This window comes from Vipera berus (genome assembly GCF_964194415.1).
Source record: "Vipera berus genome assembly, chromosome: 4".
NCBI classification, from domain to species: domain Eukaryota; kingdom Metazoa; phylum Chordata; class Lepidosauria; order Squamata; family Viperidae; genus Vipera; species Vipera berus.
Window position 1 is genome coordinate 119,352,252 of NC_138206.1, and position 19,581 is coordinate 119,371,832.

Sequence of the window (19,581 nt, forward strand, 5' to 3'; positions counted from 1 at the left end):
AGACCCCTGTTCTAAAACATTGCATTCTTTTGTCATCCTCATTCCTTCCAAACAAAAGAAATGCTCGGATTTTTTTTCCCTTGCAGGAGAAGACATTTCTGTTCAAACCTCTGTTTATGTGGGTGAAAGAGTCTTATTTTAAGTTGAAGATGTCTTTTGCCTTGTCTTCCAAGGCTCAACCATCTCCGTAGCCTCCTCTTGCTTCCCTAAGATCAATCAAAGCCGAGAAGATAATGCCAAAGAGGTAAATCTTCCCCATGTGACAATTTTTAGATCAGAGATGCAGAGATTTGTAGTGGGGGAAAAAAAGGAGAAATCACTCTTAGCCGACTTTCAGTGATAAGCTCAAAACTGCCAGCAAAGTTTTTTTTTAAAAAAAAAAAACCCAACCTAAACTGACCAAAGAATGATCAGAAAACTGAAATAACTCATTTCACAAAATAGGATAACAGACTGCAACAGAGCACAGCCTGACGTTACTTGACTTAAACTCTAGAGACAGTTCGAAGATATGAGATATGGAATCATGGCCTTAAATTGAAGGAAGGCAGAGAGTACTGCAATTTATGAAAATTCCCTTAATTCCCTGTTGGATATCTGTCCAAGAGGAGAACCAGTAACTGAGGGAGCTTCTTTAACTGGATGTATGAAGAAGAACTAAACATTTATCTACAAGGATCATTGGATTTATTTTGTCGCACTAAGCAAAGTTTAATCTCTGTGCTCTGTCCAGCTCAGTCACTTAGTGTAGGAAACCCTGAGTTGAAAAACATCGAAAGGATGATATCCAGCTGAGAAATGGTGCTTAATCTTTCCCTTATAACTTCCTTTTTTTCCCCCTTCAACATCTTATTCCCATTGCTTTTGTGGGAACACACCTAGAGCCCTTCAGATGAGACAGAATTAAGAGGATTAATAATGATGAGATAACTGCTGTAGACAATGAGTTGGTAGGGAAGGTTAAATTAGTTAACATTCCTCAATCAAAATTAATTTTCTTCCACTCAGGATGTGTGGTCCTATATTTGCCTGGCAAATATTAAATTGTAATGGACCAATTTTCATCAGGTTTTCGGAATGGGAAGTTAATATTAGTAATTTGTTTTAGGCTAAAGAGCATTGATAGCTAGACAATAGCTGCATAGATAGCTAGATAGCAATCATTATGATAGATAAATGATAGATATCAATATTATATATATATATATATATATATATATATATATATATATATATATATATATATATATATATATATATATATATATATATATATATATATATATATATATATATATATATATATATATATATAAAGGTAAAGGTTCCCCCGCACATGCGTGCTAGTCGTTTCCAACTCTAGGGGCCGGTGCTCATCTCCGTTTCAAAGCCAAAGAGCCAGCGCTTGTCCAAGGACGTCTCCGTGGTCATGTGGCCGGCATGACTAGACGCCAAAGGCGCACGGAACGCTGTTACCTTCCCACTATATATATATATATATATATATATATATATATATATATATATATATATATATATATATATATATATAGGGACGCGGTGGCTCAGTGGGTTAGGATGCTGAGCTTGTCAATCAGAAGGTCGGCAGTTTGGTGGGTCGAATCCTGAGTGCCGCATAACAGAGAGAGCACCTGTTACTCGTCCCAGCTTCTGCCAACCTAGCAGTTCGAAAGCACATAAAAATGCAAGTAGAAAAATAGGGACCACTGCGGTGGGAAGGTAACAGCGTTCCGTGCGCCTTTGGAGTCTAGTCATGCCGGCCACATGACCACGGAGACGTCCTCGGACAAGCGCTGGCTCTTCGGCTTTGAAATGGAGATGAGCATCGGCCCCTAGAGTCGGAAACGACTAGCACTCATGTGCGGGAGAACCTTTACCTTTATATATATATATATACGAGAGAGAGAGAGAGAGAGAGAGAGAGAGAGAGAGAGAGAGAGAGAGAGAGAGAGAGAGAGAGAGAGAGAGAGAGAGAGAGAGAAATAGAGATAGGGACAAAGTGGATAGTTAATTAACCATGCAACAAAATGTCAAATATTACCATCTCAAATTCTTCCATTTCACTCTTAAACCTTATATCCTGTTTTAACATCATTATGTTCCATACCAGTCCATCTCCATTTAAAATTATGGAATGAGAAAATGCATATCAGAGTGAAATCAGAAGTTATACTAAATCAGGCTGAAGAATTCTGGGAGTAGAAGTCCACAAGTCACAAAAGGGCCAAGTTTGAAGACCCCTGTACTAAATGCTAAGAAGGGGCATGACTTCCATACAGGTCAGCTCATTTCATTACAGAAACATCTGTCAGAAACAGTCTGGTAACAGCTTTTCAGATTGATTAAATTTCTTAAAAGGCCTAACTCATAACTTTTTTTTAAAAAAAAAAAATCTAGAATGGTGCTACTAGACTCCTTCTGATAGAGTGACGTGGCTCTCTTCTTCTAATCAAATAACTATCTGTTCTCCAATAAAGGAGAATATTTGTAGCTCAGGTTTGAAATGAGAGGATCCTTGGTGCTCTCTGATCTGGATTGTTTTCCTGTAGATGTTTATTTTCCCAAACTAGGTAACATCATTAATGCTAGTCCAACTAGATAACATCATCAGTGACTAGCATTAATGATCTTACCTAGTTTGGGTAATGGAATGTCTGCAAGAAAACAGCCCAGGTCAGAGAGCACCAAGACCACAGCCACCATCTCCTCCTCCTCCTCCTCCTCCTCCTCCTCCTCCTCCTCCTCCTCCTCCTCCAACTCCTCCTCCTCCTCCTCCTCCAACTTCTCCACCTCCTCCTCCTCCTCCTCCTCCTCCTCCTCCAACTCCAACTCCTCCACCACCACCACCTCCTCCTCCTCCTCCTCTCCACACACACACCCTCCCTTCCAGCATTGATAATGTTACCAGTTGAGTAATGAAACATCTGCAAGAAAACAACCAAGCTCAGAGAGCACCAAGGAACCCACAATCCTCCTCCTCCTCCTTCTCTTCCTCCCCCCTTCTAGCACTGATGATGTTACCTAGTTTGGGTAATGAAACATCTGCAAGAAAACAGCCAAGTTCAGAAAACACCAAGGACCCCTATTTTCCCTCAACTGCAGGGGTGTTAACTTTGTTTTTGGAACATCCTTTAATACCCAGATGATGATGATGATGATGATGATGATGATGATGATGATGACGATTTAGACTTAGACTTATATACCGCCCTTCTCCCGTAGGACCCAGGGCGGTTCACAAGGCGATTAAAACAATATAACAATACAAAAGTTAATAACAAATTAAAATAAATTAAATTATCCTTAATTAAAATCTAAAACCCCTATAACTCTGATTAAAAACCCAATTACAATAAGTTAAAAAAAATTAAAAAATCCTCAGTCCTGGCCGGAAAGCTCAAAGAGCCAGGTCTTCAGGTCCCGGGGAACGAACGAAAATCAGGGGCAGTCCTAAGCTCTACGGGTAACTGGTTCCAAAGGGCAGGTGCACCCACAGAGAAGGCCCTACCCCTGGGTGTCGCCCGCCGGCAATCCTTTGCCGGCGGTATCCTGAGAAGGCCCTCCCTGTGGGAGCGCACAGGACGAAGGGAACTTGATGCCGGCAGCAGGTGTTCCCTCAGATATCCCGGACCCAGATACCAGAAACATCCCAGTATTTACTTCCCCTGAAAGAGAATAGACTGCGGTGGAAAAATTCTGCCTTCCTTAAAATAATTCAAGTGTTCAGAGTGAAGTTCTATTGATTTCGAAAGAGTTGTGTTCCACGCATTACGCCTGGGATCATAAATGTTAAAAAAGAACCATTTTTTCCCCTTGATATTTCCCTGCAGCCAAGATCACACACCCCAGCCTTCCATAAGTTATCAAATCACCTTCTCTCTACGGAAACACCCCCCCTCCTTATCATAGACTATTTCCACAATATTAATGGCACCCAAGGTTCAAATGGAAGAAGAAATCCCAAGAATAACCTCTCTACTATACATATTAGGTGGGGACAGCCAATTTCCCCTGACCTTGATCCAATTTAAGTGGAATACGCAGCCGTGGGGATTGATACCAAGCTAAACACCCAAGTTAATCACAAACTTTCAGCTATCAAACTGCAACGGGGCTCCAACCAATATGGGACTTTTGCATTTAATAGATTGCAACTCTATTTGCTGCCAACTGATAGCAAGTTTGGCCAGTTGAATGATGTATTTCCAGAGAGAAGATGTTTTAGGAGAAACTTGTGACTGTCGGGGAAAAAAAAATATTTATTCAAACTAAGTTGCATGGCTGACAGAGGTAATTTTCAGAGCTCTTGAAATGCAGCTGACCCTTTCCTAATCAAACCTCCATTTGTATTCTGCGACAAGTGGTGTGGCTCGTGGCTCCGAATGTGAAACACTGCCATTATCTGTTGGAGAAATTCACAACGGCAACTGTGAGCAAACACATGGGCCGCAAGATATAATGAAGGAAGGGAGATACAGTAGCCAAAAGCCTATGAAGTGCTGAGCACATAAACAATAATGATAACAGGTTATTTAGACAGTTCATAAAATTCCAGGCTTCTTGAGATGTGGACAGCCTGGTAACTAAATCAGTTTTCTTACAAACACATTTTTTAATCCTGTTTCCTAGCAAAGCACTTATGCCTTAGAACAAATCCCATCCAGTACCTATGAATGGAAAATGCCATGAAAATGCAGTGATATGTGATATATATATATATATATATATATATATATATATATATATATATATATATATATATATATATATATATATATATATATATATATATGTATATATATATATATATATATATATATATATGTGTGTGTGTGTGTGTGTGTGTGTGTGTGTGTGTGTGTGTGTGTGTGTGTGTGTTTGTGTGTGTGTGTGCGTGTGTGTGTATGTGTGTGTAAATTACTAACAAAGAATTAAGGGAGAGAGAGATCCTGTGGCTCAAGAGGTAAATACACTGCCTAATGTGCAATCAGCCCAGGTTCGAATCTCAGAAGGGTATGGCTGACTGATGAAAACTAATGAGTTAGAAATGCATTTCAGTCTCCCTTAATTCTTTGTTAGTAATTTACACAAATATATGAACTGTCCGGTGTGACTACAGCCTGTTCGATGGCCTTCAAGATAGGCTGAAAACAGGAAATAAAGATTTGCCCCATGTTTGGGGCCTAGCAAGGTAATCTAAATAGTTAACATTTGACATGTATATATATATATATATACATACACACACAGTATGTAGGTCTTGGCGTATTTGGGTCTTGAGAGTGTCTTGGCGACGTTTCGACGAGGTCCCACTCATCATCTTCAAGCTTTGATTATAATCCAAACAACATTTTTCCCCCTTCACATTATTCCCAGTAAGGATGTGTGCTAAACTCTGATCCAACTTATCTAGTCTGACAATTCATTCAAAATGAAGATCATCCTTCGGAAATGAAGGATGACAGCAGGGTTGAACACTTCCTATAAAAACTTGTCTGAAACATTAAGTCAAATCTGGGGAAATTACAGAAACATTTCCCTGTTTTTGCATTGTTGTTGTTGTTTTCCCAAATGATCCCTTTCAAAGACATTAATTGTCCTGAGTTTTGAAATAGGATGCTATTCAAAGCAAAGAAGAAGAAGAAAAAAAAATATGTGTTGCAAATCATTTTAGTAAGGAAATAGAAAAGGCGGGAGATCTAGCCGTGGCTATTGTTGATGCAATAAGCATGAATTGACCAAAGTAAGCAAACATATAAAAAAAAGGAAAAGTTGATTTAATTCAATGTACAGGGGGGGATGTTGCATTATATCAATTTTCAGCATGAGAGCTGGGCTGTTGTAGTGTGTCTAATCACACTTAGCCAAATAAAATCTCCAATTAATTTTAATTCAACTCAGTTCAATTCAGTGACGCACGGAGGGGACAGCAGAGCTGAAATCCTTTGTCACTTCAGAAACCCAATGGTTAGTTTCTAGGCTTTAGTTAAATTTGCTAAAATAAATTCTATGTATTGTTAGAATAATAGCTGAAATCATTATTGTACTTCATCATTTCAACCCTAGAGACTTTACCTCTGTGGCTGGGAAGCAGAGTAACAGAATAACAGAGTTGGAAGGAACCTCTTCATCCAACTCTTTCCTCAAGCAGGAAAGCCTATAAAATTTCAGACCTGGTGATGAATGAATGAATGAATGAATGAATGAATGAATGAATGAATGAATGAATGAATGAATCTTTATTGTCAAAGTACAACTATGTATACATTGAGATTAGCTGAGCCTCCCTTTGTGCTTAGATAAGTCCCCTGACTGGCATTTAAATGTGACTCAAGTTGGCCGATCTCCTGCTTTGGTGTTCTTTTGCTGGAAGAGGCAGGGGGGAAATGTAATTTTCCAATCTAATATATTATACAGAATCGTGGTAGGAGCAGCGTTGTATTCAAATAAATGTATTCACCACCCTTTTACAGCATTCATTGAAGGAAGAATGGACTAGCAAGAAAAGAAAAGAAAAGAAAAGAAAAGAGAAGAGAAGAAAAGAAAAGAAAAGAAAAGAAAAGAAAAGAAAAGAAAAGAAAAGAAAAGAAAAGAAAAGAAAAGAAAAGAAAAAGAAAAAGAAAAAGAAAAGACCAGAGGCATTGTCAGAATCCATTTATATCATATTCATAAATGGAATGTTTCAAACATTATTCCATGGATTCTGCCATCTCCCGAAGAGAAGAGGATAGATGTGTATTGAACCGGTATTAGGCATTTCAAAGGAAAGGAGAAGCCTTTTGAACTGGGGAAACAAAAGGGGGGGCTAGCATCTGGCTTTTGTCACGGAAGACAGCAATAAACATGAAGGGTCCTAAGTTCCTTTTTCCCACGAGATGGATGATACGAGAGAAAGGATGGGGGACTGACCAAATGGGGTTAAGGGGGGTTAAGCCAGGAACTCTTTATAAGGGTTTACTTCATGGGATAATATTAAGTCCTGTCTCTTTTCTTACAACCAAGCATGTCATAGTAAAGATTCTTTTTGGAATAGATTTGACTCCAAGAATTTTGTCTTCCTAAGACGTGGTTTGGGGTGGGTCCTGACAGGCATCCTGGTAGATTCAGTTACAATTCCAATGAGTTGAGAAAGATCTCTTGAGTTTTTGAGAAAGCAGAGGTAAGTTAAGGGATTCCATTTAAGAAATATTTCTCTGTTGTACTGACCAAGCTGAACCATTGCTAGATTTCAATGCCATCAAAAGACATTAAGGACTATGAATGAGTGTTTTCTTTCTACAAAATCTCTTGCTAAGTTGTTCAGATGTTTAGTACAATGGAAAAATGTTCTATTTGTCCATCTATGCATCCATCCACCCACTAACCTAGCCAGCCATCCATCCATCCATCCATCCATCCATCCATCCATCCATCCATCTATCCATCCATCCATCCATCTTAGACTAAGTCTATTGTATTCCAAAATGGGATCTTTTATCTCACTTCTTCCATCACTCACTTCTTCCTTTCTCCCTTTTTGACACCACATTTTTCAATCTCCTTTTTTCCTCCCTCTTTCCTTCTCCTTTTCATCCTTTGCTCTTCAGGCAGATACAGAAACGGCTGGATTGACTGGCGCCTTGATTCCTCGGGACTCCCCTTATGTTTGCATGTGTTTCTGTGCATAGACAATGCAGTAAGGTATATGAAATGTTTGGAGGTAACAATAAGGTCTGAAGCAACCATTCTTCCCGCAGTAATACTGTATTTATTCATCTAGTTCTGCTTTGCCTCGTGTTCAATCCTGTTCAGTTGCAGGGAGTGCCTGGACAGGAAGGACCCTGTGGTTTTCTTAGCAAGTCTGTGGAGGTTGTCCATCACCCAGGTCCATGGTTGTCCCAAAGGTGCTTTTTCGGGAGGCAACTGGACTTTCTTGTTTTTCTTTGAAGACGTTTCACTTCTCATCCAAGAAGCTTCTTCAGCTTTGACTGGATGGTGAGGAAGAGAGGAATTTATACTCCTTGCAGACAGCTGGTCATTTTCCTTCTTTCAGAGAGCTGTTGAGGCCATTTAGAAGTTTACCTGTGTCCTCAGGGTCACCTGAGTGGTGCAAGTGGGTGTGGAGCCTTCTTGGCGGCAGGACGTTTTCTGCCCTGGGTCTCTTCATGATTGAAGACAGACACAGGCTGTTGGGGATGAGTCAGTGTGGTCTGCATCTCATACTGAAGCACAAATGGGGTTCCTGTAGTCTGCAATGTTTTCTGGAAATCTGTTCATACTCCGGCACCATTCGAAGGGTGTTCGTCCCAAAGGGCATGGCTAAAAGTCTATGGAGATTCTCAGTCCTCCAGGTCATGGTTGTCCCAAAGGTGCTTTTTCAGGAGGCAACTGGACTTTCTTGGTAAGGTTTTTCAATGGAAGGAGGCCATTGACCTCCTGTTCTGTACCAGCTTACTACCGGCCCTGCAGAAAAGGCAGGGACAACCCCTTTACAAGAAGGCAAGAGGCTGAAACTAAGCCTGCCAAATTTATTAACATAAAACAGAGCAAACAGAGACACGAACCATGAAACAGGAGCTATTCAAATGGTTGCCTTCAGCAAACCAGCCCTCCCATGCATTCCCCTTTTAAAACAGTTCAAGGCATGGCTTCTCTCTACCTCCTTCCGAGGTGCCCCATTGCCTTCCTCTGTTTACTCCTGATTGACTGCCTCCTGCATCGGGTGTCCTTGAACAGGGCCAGGGCCAGCTGTGGGTCATCTTCATCCACGCTGTCAGGCTCACACAGCTGGGTCTGCGTTGTAACCAGATGGGAGGGGCCTGGCTGAGGGCTCTGCGGAGCCTCAAGGCTATCCTCAGCAAGCTCTCCAACACCCCCCTCCTCCTCCTCTGAGTCATCCGACCCTACTGCCAAACCCACAGGCTGACCCTGAATCACAACACCTCCTTGCTAGGAGTGAAAGAGAAAGACTGGCCCAAGATTACTCATCTGGCTCTGTATCCAATGCAGGACTAGAACTCATAGTCTCCCTATTTCTGGCCTTAACCACTACACCAAACTGGATCTCATGTGGCTGGCATGTATTCCTTATTGTCACCCAGAAGAGCTTTCCTTGGGACTTATTTCCAAGTTAATCTCTCTATATATTTGCTCCTTTAACCATAGAAATTTGGAAACTTTTGCTAATTTGCTTTGCTTCGATCAAAAACGATCAAGATGGAGAATTTGTTTCCCCGTGCAACCACCCCTCTGCAAGATTCATGTTGGGTGATCTTAAGCAAAGTTCTACATCTCGGCTGAGATAAAGTCATACAGTTTTTGTTGTAGCTGCAGATAAAAAAATGAAACAGCTGATGGCAAATCTAAGACCCACTGACACACCAGGTTTGTTGCCAGAGGCATTTCAATGAAGCCCAAGCAAGAAAAAAAATAATAATCTCTGAATCATTTTATAGGATTCTTGTTTTACTGCTTCCTGTAGACTTTTCATATCTTTTTTTTTTCCACTGTGGGAAGGAAATATCAAGATTGTGCCAAACAATATATTCAGTTTTCAGTTTTGTTTTTTTTTAAAGCAAAGATTAAACTCTGAAAGTTCTGATAAAGCAGCAGCATGCTACTTGGGCCATCAGCCCAAAGACCTGTCAGATAGCGAGAGGTTTGTTCAAACTGAGACACTGCCTTAGGGGGAAATATATATAACATCTGGCAAAAAAAAGCTAAGTTTACTTATTTCTGAAGAACCTGCTGTTTAGTCAATTGAGATATTGATGGGTAACTCTAGCGGGTAGGAGAAGCTACCTGGAGGAAATAGCAGGCAAACTCTATTAAAAGAGGGGGGGGGAAGAACCTGCAAAATAAGAATTTGATCAGGGATGGACAAACTTTTGGAAGAGTTTGCCCATCCCTGTTAAAAAAAATAGACCTTCTGGAACAAATCAAAGAGGGAAAGGATTGTCTCAGAGGAATTATCTTTAGGAAGTCATCCCAAAGGTGTTTTTTTTTTTCCCCAGGAGGCAGCTGAACTTTCTTGTTTTTCTTTGAAGACATTTCGCTCCTCATCCAAGAAGCTTCTTCTTCAGCTCTGACTGGATGGTGGGAGAACGGAAAGATCGTTAGGAAGTGACCGGTTTTAGGCTTTCTCTTTGGCCACCAGTTTTCAAAGCTGTGGCCCATAAGCTTAAAAGCTTTGTGTGCCTTTAGAGTGGGACATGGTGGGTTAGGGGAAAAAGGACCCAGCAGTCCTAGGTTGCATCAAGAGAGAAATAGTTTCAAGATCACGTGAAGTTATAGCACTGCTCTATACTGCCTCGGTGAGACCACGTTTAGAATACTGTGTCCAGTTCCAGTCACAAGAAGACAAAAAAGACATGGAGTCCCTAGAACAGGGGTGTCAAACTCAATTTCATTGAGGGCCGCATCAGCATTGCGGTTGCCCTCAAGGGGCCGGGTGGGTGTGGCCTGGGTGGGCATGGCCTACTGGGTGGGCATGGCTAGAGTGCATATGGCCTACTGGGTGGGCGTGGCCAGCTCTACATCGTTGGCATCAAGGGTGCCTATGAGGGCCTGGGCAGGAGTGGGACAGATCTGAGGGTCTCTGGAAGAAGGAGGGTCTCAGGGCCAAGGCAGTGCGGGCCGTTCCCTCACTGTTTCCAGGATGGCTTCGCGGGCCACATGAAACCACTTCGTGGGCCGTATCTGGCCCCCGGGCCTTGTGTTTGACATGTCTGCCCTAGAAAGTGTGCAGAAAAGAGCAGCACGAGATGGTAAGTGGGTCTAGAGGCTAAATTTAGAGAATTAGGTATGTCTAGTCTAATGAAGAGATGGACTAGGGTTTCATGATGGCAGTCTTCCAGCACTTGAGGGGCTGTCATAGGGAAGACAGGGTTGATGTGTCCTCCAAATCATCTGAGGGCAAGAGATGAAATAATGGGTGGAAGATCATTAAAGAGGCATCCAGCAGCTCATGTTCAAGCGCCATTTTACTGATGTACTCCTGGATACATATATGCAGAACTCCCCCAGACATGCTGCTAAATCATCTTAAAGAATCTCTCTTGGGGATATTAAAAGAGGAGAACTTCTCATTTCCAAAATTGCTGTAAAGTCCCTATTATTATTGAGACTCTAGAAAGAGTGCAGAGAAGAGCAAAAAAGATGATTAGGGGACTGGAGGCTAAAACACATAAGGAACAGTCACTAGAATTGGGTATGTCTAGTCTAGTGAAAATGAGGACTAGGGGTGACATGATAGCAGTGCTCCACTATCAAAGGAGCTACCACAAAGGAGTCAAACTATTCTCCAAAGCATCTGAAGACAGGACAAGAAGCAATGCATGGAAACTAATCAAGAAGAGAAGCAACCTAGAACTAAGAAGAAAATGCTTCACAGTGAGAACAATTAATCAGTGGAATGGCTTATCTATGGAAGTTATGGGTGTGCCATCATTGGAGGTTTTCCATAAGAGATTGGACAACCATTTGTCTGGAATGGCATAAGGCTTGAGCAGGGGGTTGGAGTAGAAGACCTCAAGGTCCCTTCCATATCCACCATTGCTAATCTGGAAGAAGGATTGCATGATAACATTGAGAGACACTAGATATTCCACACAGATAGAAACATGCTCTTTTATTGACAGAACCTCTTGAGATGGACTCCAAAGATCTTTGTCATTCAAGGATTTGGGTCCTTAATTTTAAAGTCTCTTTTTGTATCCTTGTGGAAGCTCTTGTCATATGACAGAAGATAAAGCTGCCCCCCCCCCAAAAAAAAAGAGAAAATGCATTTGGGAATCTGAAAAGCAAAATACCTATTGAAATGATTTGGTCAGCTTCCCTGCTGGCTAATTTTGGAGAAGCAGTATTCAATGAGAATTGAATTCTTTAGGCCACGGTAGGGGAAAAAAAATCAGACTTATCTTCTCCCTAAAAAAATCACAGATTTTATTAAGACTTAATAGATATCCTGGGTGTTTATTTACACAATCACCTATCCAAAGTTTCTGGAGAAACCCTCGTCTTTGGCTTTTTCCAACTTCTGATTAGAATTTCAAGTTTCATCAAGGCTGAAGCCTACAAATCAATTAACGTGGGATATTATGATGCCGGCCAATTTAATTCTATCGACTGCACCAGAATAAAATCTCCTGAAGAACAATAGCTTCACTTCCGATTGTCCCTGGATTCTTCACCATCGGTTAAAAAAAACATAAGCTCCCTTGAGTTAAGCTCAAGATCTGTTGACTTCATGGACATGGCTGTGATGTTTTCTTGGCAATAACAACACAGCACAGATTTGTCCTAGCCTTCTTCTTCCTCACTGATTTAAGGCGTAATCTGACGCCACAGATTTGTTATTTCAATGCGAACCTACATCTATGTAAGAATTATAAGAGGTCCTGTCATCCTCCTCCACAGACTGCTTTCATCTGTAATAGCATTTCCCCTGAAAGCATCTGTCTAATATGACATTTGATTGTTTCCCCTTTTCAAATTTAAATCAGAAATATTTTTACCATGATAAAGCTCTACATAGATTCCACAGGAAAGCATTTCCCCCCCACCCCCCATTTTGCTATTCTTTAGGGGGGGAAACATTCTTTCATGAAAATAGACACATACCTAATTAGTCACTTTTATCTTAATTTGCACCTGAGAATATTATTGTGAAAAGGGATACGTCAAGCCCCATTTAGCTTATGAGCCAACTTACCAAACCGATGCATGTGGCTACAGCTTACTTTATAAAGACCCATTGTGACAATAGTAGATAATTGTTTTTTTCTTTATGCTTATTATTTTAATAATGCATCGATCAGTTTGACCTTACTTGCTTAAAGTTTTAAAAAAAATCTTAACTCTGCAGATTTTGGGGGAAAGTATATTTAGCTAAATGTAAATAGGAGAATGGTGTGGCGGTGGGTTTGCCTCAAGCCTTTTGACAAAAAGATAGCGGAAGAAAATATATGCAGAATATGTGTTAAAATGCTCTGCAGGCTCAAGTGATGAGCAAGAGGAATGATAAATGATGGGACTACCTCCTAGGGACATCATGGGAACGTTGACCTTGGTTAAATGGGAAGAGGGACAACAAGCTTGATTTGTTCTGTCTGTGTTACAATTTTTGACAAATGATTTAAGGATCAATAAAAGCCATCTCTTCAGAGAGACCCCTGCGGCTTGTCACAATTCAAGACAAATTCATGCAAGGTAGAAAAGGGACTTTGGTTAAGAGAAGGTCAAGGGTTGCCTCCAAAGCTGACATTTCTGCACACTCATTCACTAAATAGGGCCGCACAATAGAGAAGCCAAATGATTTCAGATTGGATCAGAAAGAAGCTTAGTTTCAAAGTATGACTGAGAAGATCTAGCTGTGGTTAGGGAGTCAGGGAAGACAGCAAACATGCTGAATCAACATCAGAGCCTGGTGATGTTTTTTTATGCAACTTTTAAGCATCTGGTGAGGAACCAAATATGGGTCAATAAACAGAAATGCACATCAGTTAAGATGGAGGTGCTGATGGAACATAATTGTTTAGTTCTTCTTGATGGATACCAATGTATTTTGAAAGAAGAGCAACAAAGATGATCGGGGGACTGGAGGCTAAAATATATAGGGAACGGTTGCTGGAATTGGGTATGTGTAGTTTAATGAAAAGAAGGGTGAGGGGCAACATGATAGCAGTGTTCCAATATCTCAGGGGCTGCCCCAAAGAAGAGGGAATCAAGCTATTCTCCAAAGCACCTGAAAGCAGGACAAGAAGCAAAGGATGGAAACTAGTCAAGGAGAGAAGCAACCTAGAACTAAGGAGAAACTTTCTGACAGTTAGAACAATTAACCAGTGGAACAACCTGCCTCCAGAAGTGGTAAATGCTCCAACACTAGAAGTTTTTAAGAAAAGACTGGACAGCCACTTGTCTGAAATGGTATAGTGTGGAATGGTATAGGGCAGGGGTAGGCAACCTTGGCTCTTTTTTTTATCCCATTTTAAATCCTGCCCTTCTCCGAAGACTCAGGGTGGCTTACAATGTAAGAAGAACAAATCAATGCGCTTAGCAATAGCCTTCATTCTATGTATATGCCTGCTTATTAGGGCTTTCGACCCCCCCATGCGGCATTTTTTTTTACAAAGTCATCTTATTGCCCCCAACAATCGTGGACTTCAACTTCCAGAATTCCTGAGCCAGCATGGCTCAGCTTGGAAACTCCCTTTCCCCTCAGCATGGCTGGCTCAGGAATTCTGGGAGTTGAAGTCCATGAGTCATAAAAGAGCCAAGGTTGCCTACCCCTGGTATAGGGTTTCCTGCCTGAGCAGGGGGTTGGACTAGATGATCTCCAAGGTACCTTCCAACTACTATTACTATTACTACTACTACTACTACTACTACTACTACTACTACTACTACTACTACTACTACTACTTATTATTATTATTATTATTATTATTATTATTATTATTATTATTATTATTATTATTATTATTATTAGACACAGCTAGAAGCATTTCTTCTGTAGCATGGAATGTTTCCTATGAATTTTGAGTGATATGTAATTATATCCTTGGAGCAGAATGGTAGCCTAGAGGTGAAGAAGTTCACTTCCCGTTTGGAAGGTTTAAGAGTTCAATCCCAGGCAGCGGCAGATATTTCTCTCTCAGGGCGCAAAGAGAAAATATCTGCTGCGAATCCCACATAGGCATTAGGAAGGGCATCCAGCCAGTAAATGCTCATCTCCATTCAGTTACACCAACTCCACCACAAATAAGGGGATTAAAAGGTCATAAAAAGAAAAAAAATGTAACCTGTATCCTTTCTGGAATATGGTACTCCAGTCTCAGTTATCCAGTTTTGCACAACTTCTTTATTACTGTGTTTTTGTTATTAGTATTAGGTTGCCTCTGAAGCAATTCAGAAAGTAGGGACAAGACTGTGAACTGAAATTAGAACTGGGGATGCTTAAACACAGGTGTAACCTTCAGAGCTGGTTGGAAATTGTAATATTTATATATTTAAAAGTCTTTTTTCCCCATACTGTCAGAAAGTTTGTTTGACTCCATGTAAAGCCATGTAAGATCCATCTTCAGGTTACGTTGGCCGTGTTGAGATTAGCAAAATGTTGTGACTACCAGGTGAGAGAAACCCATGATGGTTTTCAAATGAAATCAAAACCACAGAACAACTGCTTAAGGAGCTATCATGGTTCTTATTTATTTCAAGGCAGAAATCGACAGGTTATTGAAAATTAGCCATCCAGGACCTATCTCTTGGCCAAGAGAAAGATGTTGGATGGCAAATTTTCAATAATCTGTTGAATTCTGCCTTGAAATAAACCTTAATGGGAAGAATATTTACAAACAACATCAAGTGCATGTTAAATGTGTGAAATATTATTCCCTGGCCCCATATTGTTATTCAAAATACTTGTAAACGTGCTGCTTATTATAAATATTGAATAGGTTAAAAGAGATAGATACCGGTAGATAGATAGATAGATAGATAGATAGATAGATAGATAGATAGATAGATAGATAGATAGATAGATAGATAGATAGATAGATAGATGGGATTCAGCCAGTTTGCATCAGTTCATCAGAACTGGAACCTAATTTTTTGTTGCCCAGGCCCAGAATGGAAGCAATATCCACATACAGTAGAGAACTGGTTGTTCACATATTTGAATCCCATCACTGGATAGATAGACAGACAGACAGACAGACAGACAGACAGACAGACAGACAGACAGACAGATAGATAGATAGATAGATAGATAGATAGATGATAGATCATAGCAAAAAGATATTTCAAAATTAAAAATACCTTCTCTCATGGGCTGTTCCTAAGCCTGAGTACCCCATTCAGAACAAATTTATTTTCATTTTCTTATCTAGATGCATAATTTTACATTTCTCCCTGTTAAATGTCATTCTACTCATCTGCAAATTTTAAAAAGCAGGAAAGCACTCTTAGCAAATCAAAAGGAACACACGTGTGTGCAAACACAGACACTCCAATCTGCACAGACCAAAATGTTCACCTCTCCAAGATGGAAAAGACATTTTATGACCCAATCTGACCGTTGCAAGAGATGATTCATCCACAAGGCTGTCACTGGTCTAGAGAGGCCTACAAATGCCCACCAAGTTCCATTGGTGTGCCAAATCCATTACAATCTCCATTCCGGTCCATTTGAATTGCTCTTTTTATTTGTCCGTATTCTGTACGGCCTTCGTTATAAAGCAGATTTTCTCAGCTGGGGTTTTATTATTCAGGAATGCCAATAACCATCTTCTGGAGTCAATCTGAAAATTGTGCTCTGGATAGAGAGGTATTATTTTTATTTTTTTAATGTCACATATTGAATGGCGCTGCTGTTTCCTCTTGATTCTTGCGAGTCACATATATCTCCCAGACAAGAAACATTTAAACCACATCCATCAATTACTTGTCAAAGTAAATTGTCCAGACTTCTGTTTCCATCTTCTCTTTCAGGGACAACATGCATCTGTTATATAAATGCTTGTCAGTTAAGATCCAGGGAAAGTATTTATACAGCTGCAAAAGGACATTCCCCCCAAAGTAAGCCTTTTGGTTTATTTAGGATCCTTGAATTAATTTTCAGTGTATATATTTCACTACCTACTGGGTAGCTTCAGGATCTGGAGATGTGCAGATTGCAAAAGAGAAAAGAAACGAAGAGAAGATTTTTTTTCCCTTTTTCTTTTGAAAGGTGGATGTAAGAGACGAATAAGCTGATCTGGAGGACGGGGTTAAATACATCATTATTATGACCCTTATCTAGGGCCCATTTAGCTTGACCATTAGTCAACCAGATTCTTTTGTATAGATAGCATGAAATAAACTTTCAGTGCTTTGAACTTAACTTCTCTTCCTGGTTATTTGTTCCTAATGGCGGAGTTAAAATCTTTAAAATCAACAACAACAACAACAACAAACGAACAAATAAAAGATAAGCAAAGTGGGTGGCCCCTATTATTTGTGATTTTACCACACTAAAATGAATAGCAATATCAACCTTTCCAAAGATACTTCTACGACCACTGGAGAATTTATTAGTGTTCTGTTCTGTTTTGTTTTGTTTTAAAAATGAGTGCCTGAGACAGAATTTAAAAGCAGAACAAATGAGATGATTTTTGTCACTTGTCACGAATAGATCAGCGAAGGTGCTCACAATTAACAAACTAGAAAGTACATATTTGGCACTGTTCCATGCCTCCTCCTTCTTCTCTGTTTCTGTTTCTCAAAAGAGCATTTGGGGAAATGATTGACAGTGTAAAAGCTCTGAACTTCACAGCTAATGAACTGAAGAACTAAAAAAAAAAGAGAGAGAGAGAGTCAAGTTTTCATGATGGAACAAATGCAATTCTAACATGGCCGTAACTTCAGTAATGAAAAGAAAGGGAGAAAGTCATTTGCATAGCTGGTTTGTTCATTCTTCTCTTGAGAATTTAAATAAGTATTAATTGAGCAGTCAGGGCTTCCAATCCAGAGTTCTTAGAACTATCTTTCAGAAGAGAGTGGACCGCAACTCTTTGTGCTTGCCTTCATTTTTTCCCCAGCTTCTTGAAAAAAGAGGGAAGATGGGGAAAGAATCAGGAAAAGGAAGAAACCAGTTATAAGCCACTATTGTCTGTCTTCTACTATCAAGAGCCTCCTCTTTTCTCCTAAGGTAAAGGTAAAGGTGCTAGTCGTTTCCGACTCTAGGGGCCAGTGGTCATCTCCGTTTCAAAGCTGAAGAGCCAGCGCTTGTCCGAGGACGTCTCCGTGGTCATGTGGCCGGCATGACTGGACGCCAAAGGCACACGGAACGCTGTTACCTTCCCACCGTAGTGGTCCCTATTTTTCTACTTGCATTTTTTACGTGCTTTCGAACTGCTAGGTTGGCAGAAGCTGGGACGAGTAACAGGCGCTCACTCTGTTACGCGGCACTCGGGATTCGACCCGCCAAACTGCCGACCTTCTGATCGACAAGCTCAGCGTCCTAACCCCACTGAGCCACCGCATCCCTTTCTTTTCTCCTAAAGTGATCTAAAAGCCTTATTTGGGTACCAATAAAGGAGAACGTTTGTAGTTCAGGGTTTGCTAAGGTCCAGTTCCAAGCCGGGAATAAAAATGGAGGCTGCTTTTGAAAGACGTTTCTTGTTTATTGAAGAGCAGAACAGCATGCAGTTCTGGGACAGCTGATCAATTGGTTTGAGGAGTACATGGATTTTTATACAGTTTTCACAGCATTTCATAATCTACAGGTTTACTTTTTGTCTTTTGTCATCTGATTGCTTTTACTTGTTTTGCAAAGGCTCGGGATGGGTCTTAATTATCGCCTTCCTTGGTCCTAATCCTGTCAAACAAATGGAATTAATTTTACCCCCTTATCTTTAATCTGTCTATTACCTCCATTGAACTCTTTTTGTGAGTCAACAGGCCTGATTCGATGTTTCTGCTTTTCACAATAGCCAGGTTTTTTTTCCCCCGAGTGAAACATGGCTTCTGTATTTCTTTTCCTGATTTTTATTCTTGTGACGTGGGGGAGGGGGAGTGTGTTCCTACCACACTACCAAGCTCAGAGAGCACCAAGGACCCCATATTTGGAGGCATCCCACTGGCAACTTCTCTTTTTCAGCATTCAGCAACTGGTACAGAATGCAGCCGCGAGAGTTGTGTTGGGAGTCTCCCGATACTCCCATGTCACACCTCTGCTCCGTGAGCTGCATTGGTTGCCAGTTGTCTTCCGGGTGAGATTCAAGGTACTGGTAATGGTGTTTAAGGCCCTACATGGCAGGGGTCCGGAGTACCTTAGGGAACACCTGTTGCCAGCATCAACTTCCCTTTGCCCTGTACGTTCCCACAGAGAGGGCCTCCTCAGGGTGCCACCGATCAGAGAATGTCGATTGGTGGCCCCCAGGGGAGATCCTTCTCTGTGGGCGCTCCGGAACTATGGAATCAGTTACCGGTTGAGCTCCGGACGGCGCCCGATCTTCACTCCTTTCGTCGCGATCTAAAAACATTCTTATTTGAACAAGCCGGCCTGGCCTGATGGGGGATTGGTGGGGTTTTTATTGTTATTTTAATATTTGTATTTACTGTTTTTAGTGGGCATATATTTAATCCTTTTTTAACTTTTGTAACTCTGTATTTTTTATTCTTGCCCTGTTCACCGCCCTGAGTCCTTCGGGAGAAGGGCGGTATATAAATAAAATTATTGTTATTGTTATTATTATTATTATTATTTAGCACGCCTAGTAAACTCACGTGATGTGGATGTTTTAAAAGGCTTCTGCCTTCCTCTCATTTAATTATGACATGGAAGCGAGAGAGGAGACTGCAGCATGCAACATATTGCAAATAAAAGTGGGATGCTCTGGGGCCACTGTGGGATCTTTACATTTGTTTGAGCATCACTTCTGCTGTTCCTAGCCCCTCTGGCTTTCACTTAATGACTTACTGTGTCGGAAAGAGGTGTGTAATTAGAGCTGTCAGTATTACATTCAAAGTAGGCATGGTACTCGGGATTTAATTCAAGTCTCTTTATTCCTCAGTTCTGCCTCCCCTTTGCCACTGGGAGTC

The 19,581-nt window shown here is 40.8% G+C and overlaps 1 protein-coding gene across 1 annotated transcript in view; it reads right to left on the minus strand.

The window, feature by feature from the left end:
* LOC308668010 (uncharacterized protein) overlaps positions 1 to 19,581 on the minus strand; it is a gene marked incomplete at both ends in the record, with an annotated part of 237,759 nt that overhangs the window by 71,848 nt on the left and 146,330 nt on the right. The window lies entirely within an intron of this gene.